The sequence below is a fragment of the Lepus europaeus genome, chromosome 18 (genome assembly GCF_033115175.1).
Source record: "Lepus europaeus isolate LE1 chromosome 18, mLepTim1.pri, whole genome shotgun sequence".
NCBI lineage: Eukaryota > Metazoa > Chordata > Mammalia > Lagomorpha > Leporidae > Lepus > Lepus europaeus.
In genome coordinates, this window is record NC_084844.1 from 7075856 (window position 1) to 7098016 (window position 22161).

Consider the following 22161-nt stretch of genomic DNA (forward strand, 5'->3'; position numbering starts at 1 on the left):
CTATGGCCTAGGATAGCAGTAGATGATGGCCCAAGTCTTTGGGCCCCTGCACCCATGTAGGGGACCCAGAAGAAGCTCCTGGCTCCTGGCTTTGGATCAGCTCAGCTCTGGCCATTGCGGCCATCTAGGGATTGAACCAGCGGATGGAAGACCTCTCTCTCTGGCTCTCCCTCTCTCTGTAACTCTGTATTTCAAGTAAATAAAATAAATCTTAAAAAGAAAGTCAGTGATGAGCTAGAGAAGTGTGGGGACTGGCATTTAGCTCTTTTCCTCTGGTGGCCGGCCACTCTCTGCTGGTTGCCTCGGCTCACGAGTCCCGGTGTTGCCAGTGGGAGAGGCTCCCGGGAGCAGGTGCTAATGGAGCCAGTGTCCCGGGCCCTGCCACTCTGCACGGCCACTGGCAGGATGGTGGCGTCCCCCTGGACTGTCTCGGCCACGCGCTGGGGAGCTGCTGCTCTCGGCTGCTTCCACTCACACAACCCTTACTGCCCCGACTCCTTTCTCTGTGTGGGGCGTTTTCTCCCCCGTTTATTTTGTGTGTGTTCTAGAAGGTGTTAGCAACTTCTTTTCCGTGTGTCTTCCTGAGGGCCCTTGTCTGCCTCTTTGCTTTCTCTGAGGCCTTTGCAGGTGTTTCACCGAAATCTTGCCCCTTGCTCATCTCCCCAGGGCGGCAGGCATCGCCTGCATTGGTTTGGCCCCAACACTCTGCCTCCCCTGCCCTGATGTTGTGCGTTTTCTCTTGCTGTATAAAGTGACCACAAGCAGAGTGGTTTTAAACAGCATCCGTTTGTCCCAGATCCAAAGTCTGGGAGGACGTGGCCAGTTTCTCTGTTAGGGCTAGAGCGAAGATGGCCGCTTCCCCCCCGCCCCGCCCCAACCCCTTCCCAGCTTGATCCCGCGGGCAGAAGCGGCTGGATCGGCTGGATCGCCGGAGTGAGGCCATGCTGCTCACCTGCTGGCCTGCCCGGGCGCCCTGGGCTCCTTCGGGTCCTCCCTGGTCCCTCCCATGGGTCCCTCCATCCTCAAGCAGCCGTGGCACATGAACTCTTTCCCATGGCAGATCTCCGCCCCCTCTCTCCGCCCTCACCAGAGAAAGCTCTCTGCTCTTAGGGCTGCCCGCCGTGTCTAGGTCAGGCCCAGGCAGGTGGCCCCGTGGGCCTGGGCTGCACCATGTGCCACAGGGAGCCGGGCTTGTCACAGTCCCAGGTTCTGGGGGGGAGGGCGGGACTTCTTCAGGGTACCTTGTCAGAAGCTCCGCCCACCGTGCCTGGCCTGGGGTCCTGTGATCCTCAGACCCGGCAGAAAAATGTCCTTGCCTCTCTCCCGGGTGTCGTTTTCCCAGCGGTGATTGATAGCTGTGACTCATGCCCTCTGCTGTGCCAGCTGTTACTCTTTTCTTTTCTTTTTTTTTTAAATAAAATATTTTTTAAATTTGAAAGACAGATGGTTGGGGGTGAACTCCCATCCACCAGCTCACTCCCTGGATGCCCACAACGGCTGGGCCTGAGCCAGGCCGAGACCCAGAGCTGGGAACTCAGTTCTGGTCTCCCGTGTGCATGGCAGGGACCCACACACGGGCACCATCGCCTGCTCTCTCCTAGGCCGGTATTAGCAGGAAGCTGGAGTTAGGAGCTGACGTGGGACGCGGCGTCTCAAGTGCTGGACCAAATGCCTGCTCCACTTCTTTCTTCCTGAGTGGTGAATTAAGACTGGAGGTGGGTGCTAGGTCTAGAGACCATGTTGCCTGTGACGTCTGAACACCGGCATTCATTCACCAGGAGGTGTGAGCGTGCGGGGTAGCGTGGGGAACCCCTGGAGGGTCCTTGGGGTTCCCTTAGGGATGGTTTAATCATTAAAGCAGTGATGCGCTTCTCTACGAAAGCTGAGGCCTCATTTGCCGTTTTCGCTCAGATTTTCCCGAAGCGGCAGGCTGCTGGTCCCTGTCCCTGCTGCACCTGCCACCGGCCGGCCTGCGTGACCTTGACCTTGGGCATCGTCGCCTGTCACCATTCATCATCATCAGCTTCCCGTCTTCATGACAGCCGCTGAGCAGCAGTAACCTGTTGCCTTCGGTGTTCCTGGCTGCTTTAACAAAATGCCACGAACCGGGCAAGGCGTCTCCCTGGGGCCTCTGTCAGGGCTAAGCCTGGGCCTGATTACCCACAGAGCTCCCACCTGCTAATGCCGTCACTTTGGGGTTTATGCGTTGGGAGACTGGGGGCACAAACGCTGAGGTTGTAGCACCTGCCAGACACCCACTGACCCCTCGTCCTTTCTAAGTGACCCCCAGTTTTGCATGAGCCCAGCTGTCAGTCCCCGTCTAGCAGCCTCGTGCCCAGCTGGAGGATTGGCAGAAGTCTGGGGGGGGGGCCTCCCTTGTCCTCCTCCCCCAGCCCCTCCTCCTGGAGCAGTGAGCAGGACCCAGTGTGCAGCAGCCGCTGGGGGAGGAGCAGAGCAGGCAGGCAGAGGGCCTGGCTCCCTCTGGCAGGGCTGGTGCCACCGAGCCGGCCAGCTGGGGACTCCTGCGGTTCTCGCAGAGCCGGACGGCCGGATTCTTCGTGTGGGGAGGTCGCTGTGATTGGTGCTTCTGTTCCTCCTCATCAGACTGGAACGCAGCTCCTTATCTGAGCTGGTTTTGTGCAAGGAGAAGAGGGTATCTGTAAGTTCTGCAGGTTAGCATTGGTTCGAGTTCCCTAGGCGAGGGACAGGTGGAAGAAGGCTCGGGGGCATCCCTGCTGGACACGAGGAGCTCGGCCGGAAGCCTGTGTGGTCACCGCAGAGGAGTCAGGCTGAAGGAGGTGGCCCGGGAGCCGCGGCAGCGTCTGCTTCCTCCCTGCCCGACCCACTGCAGAGCCTGGTGTTTGTTGAGTTCTGGAACAAAGAGGGAAAAGTGCTCGCTAGGAGGTCTGGCCAAACCTGGACCCTGGCGGAGGAGAGGGGATGGGGCGGAAGGCCAGAGGGGTAAACGTGATGACTGAAGGGATTCTGTGGGCGGAACAGCATCCTGTTACCAGCGCCAGTCCCCGGAGGCTGGAGGGGCTGTGGTTGCTGTGGTCTCGGGGCGCCACCGACCCCCCAGGAGACATATGCGTGTTTGGCAGATGGAGGGAGGACGAGTGTGGAAACAGCGGCCTTTTCTCTGTAGGCTTCCCCAAGGCTTGGAACGATGGAAAAGAATGGAAGGTCCCGGGTGGCCCAGGGCCTCTGGCTGGAAAGGGGCGGGGGCTATCGATCAGCTCCATGACTCTTTAAAGAGCTGCTCTGTTTGCCCTCACGCCCCATGAGCAGGCGGCCTCTCCTCCGTCTCCTTGCTTATTGGATTTTCGATGGCAACAGCGCACACACACACACTGCTTTGCCTGGGTAAATATTAGGCGTGGGATTGGAGGGAGAGACTGCGGAGTGACTCCGGCGGCTGGGGGCGGCGGGGCTTGGAGGAAGCGATCCATCATGTGATGGCCCCAGCCCCAGGGGCTGTAACCCCTTCCTCCTGCCTGCTGCCCTGGGACATGACAGGCTGCAAGGACGGTCACCCAGGGCGCAGGGAGAAAGCAAAGGCACGGGGAACCACACAGCGTCTTTCCCAGTCTGCTGTGGGAGACACTGGAGGTGCTCACCGAGATTCGAGCGACTGATCCTGCTACAGCTGCACGGGTCCACTTTGTTCTCTGTCCCCATTCCTTCCACTGCCGTGAGGGCCCTGGAAAGAGTGTCTCGTTTGGTGATGCTGATCATCACAGCCCGTGTTAACGCAGGACTTCTCACGTGTCAGCTGTCCTGTTATGCACTTCTACAGTCTCACGTTACAGGGGAGCTCGGGTCCCAGCAGGTCGGACACAGACTTTGGACCTGCAGCATCTTCGTGCTGGACCCAGAACCTGCACGCTGTGGATGCTTTGCAGAGAAAATCTATTTCCCCAAACAGCTGAATGGGGCGGGGGGGGGGGCAGTCTCCAGCCCTCTCCATCTCCCCAGCCATCTCTGCTTTAATTAAACAAATTGCAAACCAGTTAGGGTCTGTGCACCCAGTGTTGCGTTACAGGCAAGGCTTAGCCTGCTTTGCCACAAGGCCGTCCCCTGTCTTGCTTATTTCAAGTAGATTCTGGAGGTAACTGGCTCCCGGAAATCTCATTTTAACTCAAGTTCACAGCTCTTGCCCAGACTGGCACTGGAGATGACCAGAGTGAGCCGAGCGGTCATTTGGGGTTTTACCCTCTTCTTTCCGGGTTGGTCAGCAGAGATTGACCAAAAATCATGGAACACAGAAGCGAGAGGCCTGGGCCTCACAGGTGAGGTCATCAGGGGGGCGGGGATGGAGGAAGGCAGGGGCTGGTGGAGGCCAGCTGTGTTGTGGGTGCTGCACAGGTGGCAGGGGCCCCTGGAGCAGCCCCACACGCAGGCCCTGAGCTCACAGGGCGGCCAGTGAGGCACGTGGAGGCGCCCATTAGGGGGCAGTGAGTTTGCACTGCTTCTCCACCTTCCCCTGGGTGGGAAGGTGAGAGGCCCAGAGCGACCCCAGGCCTTGCCAGGCCCCTGAGCCAGGCCCACCTCGATCGCGACCTCTCAGCGCCCCCGTCAGCCACCTTCCTAGTGGGCGCAGAGCAAGGGTCTGCTGGGGCAGCGCGGCCGACTTCATTCTCATCAGCGCGTTGGCCTCCAGCGAGATGCCAGGAGCTTGACTTGTCCTGGAGCCGTGAGGCCCGTGGGCTCCTGCAGGCTGCCTCTTATTAGCAACTTCTCTTGCCTGTGCTCTGGCAATCCAGTGACATAGATGCTCAGAATTCTGTTTCAGGAGTAAAAGGGAGGCTTGTGTGTCCCTGTGTGTGTGTGTGTGTGAGACCGGTGGCTGAGCGCTGTTGCTTCGAGGCCTTGCTGCCTCTAAGAAGCTCACGTGCCCCAGCCCAGATAAACAGCATCGCCAGTGCGCGGGTGGGCAGTGTGATGAGACGTAAGGATGGAAGCCGGGGATGTGGCCCTGGCTCTGAGGGCAGGTTTCGTTCCTTTCTGTTGGCTGAGGTTGGGGGGATGGTATGACGGGGGCTTCACAAGTTCATGGGAACTGAAACTAACACATAAGTTTATTTTGGCACTTTTTTTTTTTTTTTTTTTGCAATCTATGCCTATGAGTGATCTTCAACAAGTTTATGAGAAATGCATATGACAGAAAAGCTATGCTTGGGGGCCAGCATCGTGACACAGGTTAAGCTGGGTTGGAGTCCCAGCTGCTTTGCTTCCAACCCAGCTCCCTGCTAATGCATCTTGGAAGGCAGCAGAAGACGGCCCAAGTGCTTGGGCTGCTGGCACCTATGCGGGAGACTTGGATGGGGTTCTGGGCTCTTGACTTCTGCCTGTCCCAGCCCCAGCTGTTGTGGCCGTTTGAGGAGTGAGCCAGCAGATGGAGGAGCTCCCCCCCTTTTAAATCGATAAAATAAATCCCAAGAAACAAAAACTATGCATGGATTTCAAAATTTTTTTCCCACCCAACTAAACTTATCTTTTAATCCCCTTTTCCCTCCTTGTTTGAATGCCCTTGTGTGTGTTCTGTTGATCTTTCCTCCAGCCCCATCAAGTGACCCGGTGTGCTTGTTAGGTTTCCTGTAAGAGCTGGAGTTTAACAGTTGGAGAAGTAAATGCGAAATGGTTTTTCTGGGGGACTTTTAGAAATGATTCTAGCCAAGGGTAAGTGCTGTGTGGGTGCTGGGAAGCCCCTGGCCCCAGGCCAGGGAGCTGGTGCTCGGGCTGTTATAGGCCTCTTTCCTGGTCCCCAGACCTCATCCTGGCCTGATTCCCTGTAGGAGGAGGGACCTCTGGCCTGCAAGGGACTGGGCTGCCCGACTCTGGGAGAGGTTTCCAGGGGCCACCATAGGCTGAGAGGAAGTCGCTTCCCTGGGGACTCTGTCGCGCATGTCCTCTGGACTCGGTGACGTGTTCAGAACATTAACCATGAGACCAGCTTTGGTGACGTGTGTGCTCCATGACCTTCTGGACTGTTCTCTGTGTGTGTGTGAACATGGGCCCGGAGAACTTGTGTAGGAGACCCACGGTGGAGGGAGGGGGGTGGAAGACAGGTGGAGAGAGACAGAGACAGAAGAACCGGGCGTCGTGGTGCAGCGGGATAGACCGCTGCTGGCGATGCCTGCGTCCCCCATCTGAGTACTGGCTTCAGTCCCAGCTGCTCTAGATTTCCTAACTCGGCTCCTGCTAATGTCCCTGGGAGGCAGTGGGTGGTGGCCCAAGCGTTTGTTTGCCTGCCACCTGCCTGGAGGGAACCCCAGGGCGTTTCAGGCTCTTGGCTCCACAGCCCTGGCTTTCATGGGCAATTGGGGAGTGAACCAGTGTATGGGCGATCACTCTCTCAGTTTTTCTCCTTCTCTCCCTGTCATTCTACCTTTCAAATAAATAAATAAGTCACAAGGAAATACAAGTGAGACAGAGAGAGAGTCATGGGGAGAAAGAGAAAGAGACAGGGAAGGGGAAAGGCGGATGGAGGCAGGGAGAGAGGAGGACCAAGAGACCACGCGTGTTTGTGTCTCAGGCTCCGCTGGGGTCCTGTGGACGAGGCTGTTGGCTGTGTCCCCAGGGGCTGGTTGGGGTGGGCAGTGGTCGTGGATCCTGCCCCCTCAGGTCTTCCCTGAGTCTCCCCCTCCCTCAGGTTCTGCAGCCCCCAGAAGTCCCATGTTGGTGGCTCAGTTCAGCTGAACCGGTCTGGTCTTGTTCTCCCAGGAGCCAACTCCCCCGCCTCCATCCCAGACTGTCCGTCCTGGGTGGGCTCGTTAAGATGCTAACCCTGCAGCTTGTCTGCGGTCAAGTTCCCTGGGGACAGCTTGATGGGAAAAGTGTCCCTCTGCCCCCGCCCGGGCCCTGTGTTCCCAGAACACAGGGCACTGTGGCCTGTCCCACGAGCATGTGTGTTTCGAGTGGCCAAGCCGGGGGCTGTGGACTCGGACCTCCCACCCAGGCAGGGCATGGTGAGGGGCGGGGACTGTGTCCTCAGCGTGTGCGTGGAGTATTCTGAAGCTGACTGGTCACATCTTGTGCGCTGTGAATGACTCTGTCTTTCTCACACAGTAGACACCAGGAATGCCTCCCGCCTCCCGCCTTCCACCTCTGTCCTTCGATCAGGGCTCTGCAGCCTGTGGCCACTCCTGGGCCAAATGCACAGACCTGTGTGGAAAGGGAGGCCCTTGGTTGATTGCTCAGTGTACCACTTGCACAACAGGCCAGGGACCACCGTGTGCCAAAGCTGATGGGTGGCAGCCTGGCTTGGGTTGGGGAGACGGCCGCCATTGTCTTGGCCTTAGAAGGGGGAAAGAAAAGTTGAGACGAGGATCACAAAGCAGCCAGTTTGCAGAGTTGGCCCTGGCCCCTGTCCCGGACTCTCTGTGTACCTCCTGGGCTGTAGATTCTGGAGCCGGCGACACCCCGCCTGCCTTCCCCATGGTTGGTGCAGCTTCTGGGCGTGCCTCTGCGCCCTGTGGGAGGCCCCACATTCATCATTCCTGGTCCTTGGAGGGATGCGGGGTGATTGGCAGGTTCGTTGAGGGGAGGAGAGGGGGTGAGGTTGGCTGGGGAGGGGAGCAGGTGATGAATGACCCCAGTTGCCTGCCTGGAGGCAGCGGCCGGACCTGCTCTGCGGAGAGAAAAGCGCTCTTGCCTCTGCCTTGGGACCTCTCTGGCGGCTCCTGCTGAACCCCGAGATGCCTGGCTCTCGAGGCTAAGGTGCCGGCCTGGGGCATGCACTCTGCAGGTGTACAGTGGGCGCACTGCGTGGGTTGCTCCACTGGGGGATCCGTGTCACGGAAAAGCAAGCAATACCTTTTGCCTCTGACGGGTTTGTGTTTTTTACACAGGGCTCCTTGCTCTGCTGGTTGGAGCTTTCCCCGATGGGTTCTTTTCTTGCTTAGGAAAGGAGCCTTGTAGGTTTCTTGCTTAAGTCAGCCCAGCTGCCCCAGCTGCCTGGGGACACGTCACCCTCTTGTCCGCTTCCTGGGAGGACGCTCTGATGTGGGGGGCCCCCTTGGGACTGTCCGCCACCGTCTGTTTGTGGTCTGGGTCTTCCAGGTGAAAGGGACACCCAGGAGCAGGTGTAGAGCCTAGCACTGAAGACACCCCTTCCCCACACCGGAGTGCCTGGGGTCTGTCCCCAGCTCCAGCTTCCTGCTGATGGAGACCCCAGGGAGGCAGCGGCGGAGGCTGGAGTAGTTGGGTTCCTGCCACCCACGTGGAAAACCTGGATTGAGTTCTCGGTTCCTGGCTTTGGCCTCGGTCCAGCCTCTGCTGGTGAGGGCTTTTGGGGAGTCAACCAGCCGATAACTCTCTCTCTCTCTCTCTCTCAAAGTTTTTTCCAAAAGGGGACACACCCTTGTATGTGCAGATGCATCTCCGCAGGGTGCTTCCTTGCAATGAAGATGTGTAGTGCCTCGCCCAGCTGGTCCTGAGGCAGGAAGTCATCCCGGTGGGAGAGCTGCCTCTGCGAGCCTTGGGGCCGGCTTGGGAGGCTGCACCAGCTCTCTCACTTCCAGCCCCTGCACGAGCCCCGAGCCCCGGGGAGCTGGGCATTTTCACCTCCAGAGCCTGCTGGGTGTGCGCTTAGCCCCTCACCAGGAAAGGCGAGGCTACCCCCAGGGCAGCGCAGGTGCCAGCCCCTGAGCTCTCCTGGACCCCCTCTCTGGCTGGGCTGGTGGCCCAGTCCAGCTTGATGAGGCCCCGGCTTGCAGCTGAGGGCCCTTGTCCTCAAGATGAGCTTCACCCCAAGTCCACGGGGAGGAGTAGCGGGGAATTGGCATCTTTTCTCTGGAAGTAGGATGCCGTGGGTTTGTAGCCCTCAGGGACCATCCAGTCTGAGTCCCCAGGCTCACAAACAAGAGTTGGCATGAGAAGGTGAGGTCGGTTATTAGTGGAACTTGGGTTGTCGACCCCGAGACACCCCAGTCTCGTTCGGCATCTCTTCCTTTATGTTTTTGAAAGGCAGAGTTAGAGAGAGAGGGGGAGAGAGAGATCCTCCAGCTGCTGGTTCACTCCCCAAATGGCTGCAAGCCCTGGGGCTCGGGCCGGGGCTGGGCCAGGCCTGAGCCAGGAGCCTGGAACTCCATCTCGGTCTCCCGCGTGGGCGGCAGGGGCCTAGGTGTCCTGGCCATCTTCTGCTTCTTTCCCTGGCACATTAGCTGGAGCTGGTATCAGAAGGGGAGCAGCTGGTGTTTGAACCAGTCTCCCCCGAATGGGATGCCGGCTCCACAGTGCTGGGCCCAACCAGCAAGAAAATGGAGACCTTGGTCCTTCCTCTTCAGGAAACTGAGTTCTTCTACCACCCAGAGCCTGGGCAGAGGGCCCTGCATCCCCCACAAGACCGCAGCCCCCAGCCACAGCCTGTCCCCTGCCTGGGCTCAGGACCCGAGGAGGCCTAGCAGAGATGAGGGTTGGCCAGAGGCCCTGGCACTAGAAAGCTCACGCAGCGATGTTATCTGTCTCTGCATGGTGGTTTGCTCTGGAATTGAAGCTCAGAAAACAGGGGAAGATGTCAGTCTCCCGGATCGCGGCAGGAAGCAGGAAAACATTCCTTTAGAAGCAGGCAGCTTCGGTCCTTCCCAGCTGCCGGGTCCCCAGCAAGCCGAGATAAGTTGATGAACTGCGCTCCAAGCAGGGAAGGTACCATGGAGAAAGCCCTGTTTAAGAAAAAAAAAAAAAAATCAAATCCGTTTCTCAAAGCCACAGCGTTTCTTTTGAAGTGGTTTGCAGGCCACCACCTGCTGTTTCCTTCGCAGGAAAAAGCTCAGGGAATTCCAAGCCTCCCCGCCCGCCCGCCCGCCCGCCCGCTGTCCCCTGGATCGGCCGCCGTGGCTCCACCTTCTGCAGGCTGGTTTGGAGCCGGACGCCCCAGCAAACCGCGCCACTGCAGGAAGCTGCTGGCCTCCGCCCCCGACGTGGCGATTACCATTCCCACGTGGTTTGAGGTTTCCGACCTGGGTGGTCAGCAGCGCCGTGGGAGAAGGCACTGCTGGCTGGGAGGGGCCACAGGCTGAGGCATTGAGGGAGACCTTGACCCGAGGGGAGAGGGGGCCACTGTGCTTTGTCCACCTCCTTATACCCGGCGCCCCGCAAGTATCCTCCTGGCCCCCATTTTTAAGGCCTCTGCCCGTAGATTCTGGGCGTAAGGAAAACGGGTGCAGAACAGAGGAGACAGGATACGAGTCTGCAGGCAAAGTGGATTTATTCAAGAAAAATAAACGGCAGCGGTGGGCGGCCAGCTGCTGGGGTGCACACCCACTGAACACAGGACAGAGGGCCCATACCCCGGCGGGCCGGGCCTTATATACCTTACGGTGGGCCGAGGCTCTGCAGGTGGCCTGGGGCCAGCAGATGGACTTGCGCTTCTGCACACAGGGTTTTCAGGTTTCAGGTCTTTCACAGCTGGAGAAGAGTGCGGGGGTGGGGTGGGGGGGAGCAAAACGGGCACAGGGCTGAGCTGGGTTTTTGAAAGAAGGCAGGGGTAAAGGGTGGGATGGGATTACACCTACTCCCAGGCAAGAGCTAAAGTGACAGAGGCTGTGTCTTTGTTCCATCGGGGCATTGACGTGGCCTGAACTGGCCTCGGAAACCAACGCTGAAGTCCCCTTGCTGTTTTCTAGGCTGATCCTCCCCCCTCCCCCCCCCCCCCCCCCCCGGCCTCCTGCTTTGGGTCCCTAGAGGCTGACCCCTGCACAGGTGTGTGAAGGTTTAGTGTCGCTAGCGTGGTGGGGAGGGAACCTCTGCCCCCCGTGAGGACCAGACTCGCTGTGTTGTGTTTTTCATCTCAGGTCATCTTTAACCACAACACTTTAAAAAAAAAAAGATTTATTTTTATTTATTTGAAAGAATTACGGGGGGGGGGGGTCTTCTACCCACTGATTTACTCTCCAGATGGCTACAACGGTCAGAGCTGGACCAATCGGAAGTCAGGAACCAAGAGCTTCCTCCAGGTCTCTCATGCGGGTGCAGGGGCCCAAGGACTTGGGCCATCTTCCACTGCTTTCCCAGGCCATAGCAGAGAGCTGGATGGGAAGTGGAGCAGCCAGGCCTAGAACCAGCGCCCATATGGGATGCCAACACTGCAGGCAGCAGCTTTACCCACCAAGCCACAGCACCAGCCCCAGTTGCTGCTTCTTATGGAGATGCCGGCCATATCCAGTTAGCACCTCCCACCCCCAACCAAGGATCTCATCTCTAAACCTGGCTGTAGGCTGAGGCCCTGGGGGTTAGGACTTCAACATAGCAATGTGCTGGGGAGGGACATGGCTTAGCCATAGCATAGCAAGGATGGTGGTGCTCCCCGTCTGCTGGCAGCACTGAAGATGTTGAGGAGCGAGCGCAGTAGTACTAGAGAAGGCGTGTGGGAAGCTAAGTGCTACAGACCTGAGATTTTGCACAGGCTGAGAAGTTGTATAACTCTAGGGCCAATACCAAGCATATTTCTTCCCGGCCTTATTCATCTGCTCCCCTCCAGCTCACCCTGGGTTTGCTGTTGCCTTGGCCCAGTATTGGGGTTTATCTGCAGAAGTTTATGGGGAGGCCTCTCGCGCAGTCTGTCTGCTTTGTGGCTGTGATCTGAGGGCTGGCTCTTCTGCCGGTGCATCTCCCCCCTCCCCCCACCCTGTCATCCCCTCCTGCCTCCCTCTCCTTCTCCTAGAGTCAAGAAAAATCGTTTCTGGTTGTCAGAGCTGTAAAGATGGGTGATGAGCCAGATTCCAGCCTTTTCTCCCCATAGTGCTGTGATAAAAATCTCTTCTCCAGCATTGTAACAGAAGGGCTGGAATTTTAATTTTTATGTTTTTGAGTTGTGATAAAGCAAAGGGGAAGGGGGCAGGATTTTTTTTTTAATAGAATAATTACCTGCTTGGTTCTCACAATCTTTAGCCGCTGTGACTACAAGAAAAAAAAGATATGTGTGTGTATGTAGATGTGTGTGTGTGCATGTATGATAAATTCTACTGACTCATCTTCAAAGATGATAAACCCAGACCTTTCTTTGTGAAAACGCTGAACGTTTGAAGCTAAGAGCTCCAGCCGCCGATTCCCGCTCTGGGTAACATGAGCACGTTCCTGCGTGAGAGGTACTTTGCCGAGTAGTTTGAGCGTGGACACAGAATAGGATCGCTTTGAAAATGGTTCCTTCAAGCCTCCTCTGCTGACTGTGAATCACTTTTGTACAGAGCCAAGTACGTATGGGGGTGCAGGAGGAGACAAAGCCGTAGCCCTTGCTGTGGGGTTTCTGAGTTCCTGTCTGCCTACACACAGACGTTACCCAACATACTTGTCCCTGGAATCCCTTCCCGCAGGGCGTCTCCTGGAGCAGGGGACTCTGGGAAGTTGCGGTTCTGGACAAGCCGTTAGGGAGCCTTTTGTCCACACTCAGAAGCGTGTGTCGTGGCTCGCTCAGCAAGTTAGCTTGAGTGTCGGAGGCCTGGAGGATGGCGACGTACACGGTTCCCACATTTTGAGCAAAGAAAACACATTGTTGGGTCACTAAGGACTGTCACGTTCCCAGTTTCATTGCAGAAATTTCTCCATTTGGAGCAGTCGCTGGGAGGGAGGGAAGCAAGGATTTTTGCTTCTAGGCTGGCGGCTCTCCTGTTCGTGTAGTCCACGTGTTCATTTTAAAGGAAATTAAACTCACACATCCCCAAGGTGGATTCAAGCTATTTTTAAAAAAGGTTTGTTTATTTATTTGAAAGGTGGTTGGTGGGGGGAGGGAAGGAGATAGAGAGAGAGAGAGAATCTTGCATCCACTGGTTAACTCCCCAAATATCCCCAATGGTCAGGGCTGGGCCAGGCTGAAGTGAAGAGCCAGGAACTCGATTCGGGTCCCCCACATGGATGGCAGGGGCCCGAGTACTTGTCTTATCTTCCTCTGCTTTCCCAGGCGCATTAACAGGGAGCTGGATCAGAAGTGGAGCAGCTGGGACTCAAACCTGCACTCCGATATAGGATGCAGGCATTGCAAGGGGTAGCGTGACCCACTGTGCTACAGTGCTGGCCCCCAAGCTGTTTTTACCAAACTGTCATTGTATATTAGTCAGCCTTTTGTTACTATAACAAAATACCGGAGGCCGCCCAACTTAGGAAGCACAGAAGTCTATGTAGCTTACGGTTTGGGGGTTCAAAGTGTGAGTGTCACGCGGCAGGCAGAGAAGGATCACGTGGTGAGCCAGGAGGGAGAGGGGAGGGGGAGGGAGGCTGGGCCCCAACTCAGCCTTGGTGACAGCTCTCTCCTGAGATCTACGCTCTGAGAGCCCGCTGCCCGCCTCCGTCTTAAGGACCCCCCATAGGCCATAGTTCCTTAATGGCTGACCTTCCCCTCCCACTTACTGAACAAGTGCAGGCTTTTCTTCCCCCTTGTCCTCGTCCCTTAAGCGACATAGTGTGTCAGCTGTCTGCCTAGCGTTTCCGTCGTATCCAGAGGTGATGCAAAGTGCACACGTGTTCTGTGCAAATATTGCCTAAGAGGGACTTGGGCATCTGTGGGCTTTGGTATCTGCAGGGGACCCTGGAGCCAATCCCCCGAGGGAAGATGGTGCCCTCGATTTATCCCTTCCACCTGCATGGCCGTTGACTTTGCTTGAGATCCATGGCGGGGCAGCGAATGTGACGCATGCCAAGATTTGAAAAGCAGGCGGCTCTGGGTGCTGAGTTTGCCCCGAGGAGGAGCTCGGCCGACTGTCGGTGGGTGACGGTGGGGAAGAAGCATTTTCCCAGCCAGCAGTCAGCCCCTGTCCTGGCCAACTGACCGATGCACGTGCCTCCCAAACACCCAAGCCCTGGGGAGCCACCGCCAGTCTCACGGTGCGTGACGGAGCTCGGGCACGTGAGCCGCAGAGCCCAGTGGATGGCAGAGCAGTAACTGGTTGGGGGGAGGGGCGTTTTGTTACCCACAACAGGTGCCCAGTACACATGCGTGTTTATGGGAAGTGAAACCTTGGCTTCTGACGGGTTTCCGAAGGGTTCAGATACCCTCCAAAAGGGCAGCATAGGTCAGGAAAAGCAGCCTGGAAAGCTGGGCGGAGGTCGTCAGACTCGCTGAGAAGCCACGGGAGACGCAGTGTGCTCCAATCAAGTCTCAGGTCAGATTGAAAGCTCGGGGTGACCGTTGCGGATTGAAAAGCCGGTACCTCAGTACGCGTGGGCACTTGAGGCCCTTCAGGGTTCTACTGATATTTTAAGGGGAATTACATTTGGAACAGATGATGAAACAGTGATGTGGGAACCTCTGCCAAGCCCTCGGCTCTCTGCCCAGTGTGCCGGAGAGACCCAGCTGGCTGGGGAGAGCCGCTTGCCTAGAGCAGAGGCCCTCTTTGCAGAGCTGTGTGGTGCTGGGAAGTTGGGCTTTCGTGATTCAGTGGGCTTGGTTCGGAACAGCAACTTGGCACCGGGAATAGAAGGTTTTGTTCCTCAAAAGATAGCTTGAGTGATGGCATCGTTCATAGCTCAGCCACGGCTGGGTGCGTCCGTAGTTACCTCCGCCAGGGTGGGGCTTCAGGCCAAAGCCATGGGGGCGATGGGGACAGAAGCTGGACGGTGCAGCCGTGGGGAGCCTGTGGTCTGCAGGCTGGGAAGGTTTTATGGTATAGGGAGCGGGGGTGTTTCTCCCAGAAAGGGGGAAGTGGGTGGAGTCCCCAGAGGGGAGCTCTCTGTCCTGACGTTGGTCTTACTCACACCTGTCATTGAGGAGAGGGTGGAGAGCCGTGCTGTCGGCCAGCAGCCCAGATGTGCCCCTGTACGCCTCTCCCTCCTCCCCTTCTCCGCACCAGCCCCTCTGTGCTTTCTCAGGGCCTAACCGCTTTGTGGCTTCCCGTATCTTTGTGTTTGTTGTTGCCGCTGTCACGCAACTTTTTCCTCTCATGTAGAGGGTTTGTAGCAAGGTTCAATCCGTTAAGTTAATTGAATTGTTGAACGCTGACAGTGCGCTGGGCCCTGCCTGACATCACTGGGCCTCGTAGTTTTGAGATGGCCAAGAAAACTGGGAAGTTGCTCTGCAGTTTGGTAAATGGGTGACAGCAGCGTGTTGGGGACTTGAGGGGAGAGGTTGGACCCACATGAGGCTGAGTGTGTCCAGGAAGGCTTCCTAGAAGAGAGAGCTGTAGAGAGACAGACAGCAGGTTCCATCTGCTCCTCAAATGCCCGCAACAGCTGGGGCTAGACTAGAGCCGAAGCCGGGAGCCCGGAACACAACCCAGGAATCACCCTTGGGTGGCAGGGACTCAATTGTGCCATCGCCGCCACTTCCCAGTGTCTCCCTCTGGAGGAAGCTGGAGTCACAGGTGGGAGCTGGGAATCCAACCAAATACCCCAGTAAGTGATGTGGGCATCTTTTTTTATTTTTTTAAAAAACATTTTTTTATTTGTTTGAAAGGCACAGTTTAGAAAGAGAGAAATAGAAAGAGAAAGAGAAAGAGAGTTCTTCCGTCTGCTTGTTCACTGCCTAAATGGCCACAATGGCTGGAGCTGGACGGATCCAAAGCCAGGAGCCAGGAGCTTCTCCTGGGTCTCCCACGTGGGTGCAGGGGTCCAAGCACTTGGGCTGTCCTCTGCTGCTTTTTCCAGGCCATTAGCAGGGTGCTGGATTGGAAATGGAGCAGCCGGGAATTGAACTGGTGCCCAGATGGGATGCCGGTATCTCAGGCGGTGGCTTAACCTGCGACACGGCTACGCCAGCTCCGGGATGTGGGCATCTTAACTGCTAGGTTGAACTCCCACTCCCCAGCCAGGATTTTGAAAGCCTCAAGTACAGCGTAGTTGGAAGCTTTAAGGCCTGCCTTGCTGACCACTGAGGAGACGTGGTGGTGTTGCTACTAGGGGCAAGTCAGAGGTACAACCCCAGTGCCTTGGACAAAGCAGAAGGACCTGCACTTCAAAAGCCCCCAGTGTGCGGGGTGGAGGCAGATGTCCTGATGCAGCAGCTTAAGCCACCGCTGGGAGCACCTGCATCCCTATCGGAGTGCTTGGTTCAAATCCTGCCTGTTCTGTGGTGCTGCTGCCTCTCTTAAAGATTTATTGATTTGAAAGGTAGAGTTAGAGAGAGGGAGACACACACACATACACACACCTGAGAGAGAGGAAGATCTTCCATCTGCTGGTTCACTCCCCAGATGGCCTCAATGGCCAGGCTGAAGCCAGGAGCCTGGAACTCCAACTGGGTCTCCCACATTGGTGGCATGGGCCCAAGTACTTTGGTCATGTTCCTTTGCACATAGCAGGAAGCTGGATTGGAAGTGGAACAGCCGGGACACAAACCAGAACTCACATGGGATGTCAGCTTCCTGCTAGTGCCTCTGGCGGGCAGTGGACTAAGACCCAAGTACTTGGGTCCCTGCCACCCTTGTGGGAGACCTGGGTAGAGTTCTGAGCTCCTGGCTTAAGATGTGGCCTAGCTCTGGGCTGCTGTAGGCACCTGGAGTAAACCAGCAGGTGGGAGATCTCTTCCTCTCTCTGTTGTTCTTCCTTTCAGGCAAATAAATGAGTCGTAAAAAAAAAAAAAAAAAAAACGCACAAAAACAGTGGAGGCCGAGGACTTTGGACCGTCACCCTCCTTGTCTTTAGGGATCCCGATTATCCCTGAACGCATAGGTAAACTGAGGCAAGGTGACTGTAGTGACTGCTGGGTGGGCCCCGAGGCAGAACTGAACTGCGTGCTCCCTCCATGTGCTGTGCCACTCCGTGTCCCCATTTGCTTTGAGGCTGGCCGCTCGTCACCCCAACCAGCCTGGCCCCGGGCTGCCCACGGCTGCCGGGCCCCTGCGTGTGAGAAGGTCATCTATTATGTAACCACCATCTATATTCTGGTTGATGATCAGGGGCGACATTTAATTTTTTTTCCATTATGTGGAATAATTTAAGATTCTGTTACGAGTGTCATCATTATGGTAACTTCTCGGTAATAAAAACAGCATCAATTATTTACAGCCACCTCCTGTGTCTGGGTTAAGTGGGGATGACAGGAGGCAGAGGCTGGGGCCATGGAGATGGGGGAGGAGGCGCGGCCCACGTAGTCGCTCCTGACAGGCAGCCTGCCAGACCCTTCTCCACCGTCAACTCCTCCCCCGTCCACAGGGGCCAGGATTCTACTGAGACCCCTGCTCGGGTGGGTGTGCAACGCAGGGTCTCACTTAAGCTGTGGCTGGTGGGGGGCACCAGCGAACCCCTGGGCTTTTTCTTGGCTGTCACCTGACCTGATGCCAAAGCTCGGTTAAAGAGACTGCACTCCAAGGGGGCTGGGGAAGCTCACTCATCCCAGGCTGGATGGAATGAAACCTCAACAAAGGGTTGCCAGACTGCCACCTTGAGTTGCTGTGATGGGGGCGGGGGGGTGCAGCTTGGACAGAGGCTTGCCTGGCAGATCCTGGCGAGCATCAGAGGCAGGGGTGCTTTGCTGTCACCATGGTTAGTGGGGAGGACACATTCACTACCCCAGCCCCCGGGAAGGCCCAGAGAGCAGCTGGCAGACAGCACCCTGCAGGTTGCGGGGGGACTTGGAGCCTGCGTGTCCAGTTGCTTGCAGTGAGATCTGGGGGCTGCGAGGTCTGCAGTGGCTGCCCTGGCACCTGGTGACATTGATCCAGCTGTGCTGTGTCTGGGGGCCTTGGCCCTTTGCGACTGCCACTGGGGACACACCAGCCCGGTCCTTTTGTGACTTGGTGCCTCTGAGGCTCCGGATACAGCCGTGGCCAGCAGTCACAGCAGCAAGCCGTGACGGGCAGCGTCGGGACTGGATTCCCTACAGGAGACGTCCTTACTGTTTTCTGAAACCTTTAAAAACGGGTATTTGAGACAGAGCTCCCATCCGCTGGTTAACTCCCCGAATGCCCACAGCCGCTGGACTGGGCTGAAAGCGGAGAGCCAGGAACGCAGTCGGGGTCTCCGTGAGGCTGGCAGGAACCCAGTGGCTCTGCATTCACAGGAAGCAGGAGCCAGGGGGCAGGGCCCGGAATTGAAGGTGGGATGTGGGTCCTTCACTGCTAGGCTGTTTGTTTCCATGGAGGGCGCCTGGCAGGACAACTGCCCTACCTCCTGCCCGCCTCGCCCCCTGCGGTTTATCTCATGCTCTCCCATCCTCTCCACTTCTTCTCTTCCCTTCTTTTTTTAAATTTTCATTTATTTATTTGAAAGACAGAGTTACACAGAGAGGTAGAGACAGAGAGAGAATCTTCCATCTGCTGGTTCACTCCTCAGATGGCTGCAACGGCCAGAGCTGGAGCTGAGCCGATCCGAAGCCAGGAGCCAGGAGCTTCTTCTGGGTCTCCCACGTGGGTGCAGAGGCCCAAGCACTTGGGCCATCTTCTACTGCTTTCCCAGGCCATAGCAGAGAGCTGGATCCGAAGAGGAGCAGCAGGGACTAGAACGGGTGCCCATGTGGGATGCCAGTGCTTCAGGCCAGGGCTTTAACTTAAACCGCTATGCCACAGCACCGGCCCCCCTCTCTTTCCTTCTAGAAGGTACTATGCTTCCCTCCACTTTGCTCAGTCAGTTTATTCTGTGTCAAGGACTGGCTCCAGACCGTGCGTAATACTGGCAATGCTACTAACTCCATCACGAGGCCTGGCGGCTCCAGTTCTGTGGCCTTGGATGGCTGTTGCCACCTGCCTCCAGGTGCCTACTCCGGGCTTGCTGTGCCAGGTTTGGAGGGATGGGGGAAGAAGGGCTGGGGAAGCAGCCTGAGGGGAGAGAGTGGTGGAGGAGGAAAGGGAGAGTTCTTGTAGCTCAGGAGGCCACTGTGCATTTGACATCTTTGACATTCAGGAACTACAAGGTGACCCAGCAGACATGGACTGTCCAAAGCCCTGGGGCCATCTGTAGCACTGGAGGGGGGCGAGAGAGGTGGGGGCTGCAGGGGGCAGTGACTCATCACCCCTCTGATGAGCGGCGTGTCTCAGGGCTGGTGGAAAGTCGAGAACAGCTTGCATTCGTCAAACGTTTGCCTGGAAGGGATGCTGCCCCAGGCTACAAGAATCAAGAGAGACAGCGAGAGTAGGAAAACATAACACAGATTGTTTTAAAAAGATTTATTTATTTATTTGAAAGAGTTACACAGAGAGAGAAGGAGAGGCAAAGAGAGAGCGAGAAGGAGAGAGAAAGGGAGAGAGACAAGTCTTCCATCTGCTGGCTCACTTCTCAATTGGCCACAACAGCCAGAGCTGCGCTGATCTGAAGCCAGGAGCCAGGAGCTTCTTCCGAGTCTCCCACACAGGTGCAGGAGCCCAAGGACTTGAACCATCTTCTGCTGTTTTCCCAGGCCACAGCAGAGAGCTGGATCAGAAGTGGAGCAGCCGGGTCTCAAACCGGCGCCCATATGGATACCGGTGCTGCAGGTGGCAGCTTAACCTGCTGTGCCACAGTGCCGGCCCCCATAACACAGATTTTTTAAAAAGCTCCAGAAATGCAGGCAGAACTTTCCAAGGGGGGAGGGCGGGGCAGGCAGGAACTTCTCCCTGGGGTCTTGGTCCCTCCTGTCCAGGCCAAGGCTGTATTTACTGTACGCATTGGGTAAAGAGCCACAGTGCCCCGTCCAGGGGCCCAGCGAGCAGATGCGGTTCCTCCAGTGAGAGGTGGCGCCAGCCCCGCAGACTGACAGCTGCCTTTGCCCAGCAGGGGCTTCGTGGCATGGCGATAAAGTCACAAAACAGGGTTGGCATCCCCGTGCAGGCTGTTCCTTGGAATCTCTGTGTGCGGGTGGAGGGCGGGGAACGTCGGGAGTCTGCGAGGAGCCCTGGAGGCTGGTGCCTAGGATCGGAGCGGCGCAGGGCTTGTGGCCAGGGTGTAGATCAGAGGGAGCCGAGCTCGGCTCCCCCTCCAGTCACACACCTGACCTCGGCCCTTCTGGAGCGCGGTGTGGGATCTAGTGCCCAGGAGGCGCTGGGCAGGTGGGACATGCTAGTCTCTGTCTTGTCCTTAACAAGAGTGGCTTCTGAGTGATGTTAGAGTGGGATGGTCCTTGTGCCTTTCCCCTCTGTCCCCCCAAACCCAGAAATACAGCAATGCAGCCAACAGAGTACAGATGGGTAACTCGGTAAAGGACCCAGAGGAGAAAGGGGGGCCAGTGTTTGCTCCCCCCATTCTCAGGTGTTTGTTCCATGGCTGCCCTCCCCGAGAGGCCTCTCTGCATCTTATCCAAAGGGACGCCCAAGCCATCTGTACGTCTAGCAGCAGGCCACCCCACACAATACGTCAAGAACACTGCTGGGCGCCAGGCTAGAGCCCGGTACACACAGCTACTGCAGGAGGGCGCCGCTAAAGCAAGGCGCTGGCTGCTTGTTCTCTGTGACGTTGTCCCCAGCTGGCCCTCCGGGGTTGCTGGTTGAGCTTTGCTAGGTTCATGGTTATCTGTCTCTCGAAGGGAAAAGCGACCTTTATGAGGATAGAGGGCTGGGCCTGCCAGGAACAGCTCTGGTGCACGGTTGATGCTTCCTAAGAGATTCACTGAACCAGCGAGGGCAGGAAGGCAGCCTCCCCAGAGAAGGTGGCCAAGGCTTCTCTTCACAGAACAGGGAGGGGCTGTGAGTCCCCAGCAGTGCAGGGCGCCCAGGGGTCCTGCTCATCCCAAATCCTCCCCAAGCGGGGCTTCGCAGCCTCACACTCGGATGTGGGATCGAGTCACTGTAGAGTGTTCGGCGGCATCCTTGATCTCTCCCCACCAGAGGTGCCAGAGGCATCCCCCAAGCTTTGACACCCCAAGATGGCCATTGTCCTGTCCCCTGGTGGGGGTGGTGGTGGTGGCACAAAACCGCCACTCTAAATGTAAGCAGCGCCTTCCCCATTGGGGTCCCTCCAAGCCACCGTGGTCGGTCGGTCGGTTGGTCAGTCGGTCGGTTCCCTCTCCCGTTCTTCCCCCCAGGTTCTCAGGAGAAGGAAGCTGGGGGAGGGGCATTCAGCTGCCTCGCTCTCCCAGGAAGCCCCTCTTGATGGCTGCAGCAACCCTCAGGTGTCAGCAGGTGATGTCCAATTAGAAATAATTACAGCACACAGCAGAGCAAAGGGCCAGCGCTCTGTGGCCCATGGCACGGACTGCAGCCGCCACTCGGGTTCACGGAGGCAGGCCTGGCCTTCCTGAGCCTTCCCCTGCTCTCAGGGCTCCGTTGTCTCTTTGGGGGCCACCCTGACCGCGATGTGGGTTGGCAGCTGCCCCCTGCTCGTGTGGCAGAAGAAGTGGGTTCCCAGCGTGCTACAGGGGAGCCTGAGAAGTTCAACAAGGGCGGCTCAGGCGAGGCTGGGAGGCCTTCTTAGTTTCTGCACAGGGTTATGTGAGGTGTCGGCGGCACCTCGTTCATGTGCATGCTGGAGCCGTCACAAACAGAGGGTCAGGCCAGTGCGGACGAGCCGGACAAATGGCAGACCCGAGCGCCAGGGCTTAGCTGTCCACTTGGCACACGCAGGTGGAAAGAGATAAGGAACTGTCTGAACCATGAGGTTCCCTTTTGTGTCCCCACTCGTCATGACGAGGAGAAAACAAGAAGGGGTATGTGTCACGTGTACAGAGTTGTGAGTGTGTGCTGTGTGTGTCATGTATATGAATGAGGAGGTGTGTGATCTGTGCATGTCTGAGAGTGTACTGTGTAACGTGTGTCATGGAGATGAATAAGGGCCTGAGAGTAGATGATATGTATGTTATGTGTGTGTGTGTAAGGGTGAAGTGTGTGTACTGTGTGTAATGATGGATATGTTGTGTGTACATGTAAGGGTGTGTATATGAGTGGGTTTCATGTGTGTGTATAGGGTGTGTCTGAGTCATGTGTGTATGTATGGGAGTGAGTACCCACACGTGTGTGTGTCATGTGTTTATGTGTAAAGGTGAGTGTGTGGTGTGTGTGTGTAGGGATGAATGTGAGTGTGTGTTTTGTGTATGTGTAAGGATGTGTGTGTGTGTGTGTGATGTACATGCTGAAGGGTATGTGATGTGTGTATGTGTAGGGATGTGTGTGTGTGTTTTCTGTATGTATAAAGATGTGTGTGTGTGATGTACATGCTGAAGGGTATGTGATGTGTGTAAAGATGCGTGTGTGTGCGTTACGTAACACACAACCTGACATTACCTGTTGTGAGGCTCATTCATGAAGGAAACTTGGCCAATAAAACAGTTTTCATATTTTCTTAGAATTCCTAAGCCTTCTCTCCCGTGTTAGACTCACACATTTGGAATGG

General features: G+C 56.7%; 1 protein-coding gene across 7 annotated transcripts in view; it reads left to right on the plus strand.

Annotated features, from left to right (window-relative positions):
• SLC39A11 (solute carrier family 39 member 11) overlaps positions 1-22161 on the plus strand; it is a 412593-nt gene that overhangs the window by 143268 nt on the left and 247164 nt on the right. The window lies entirely within an intron of this gene.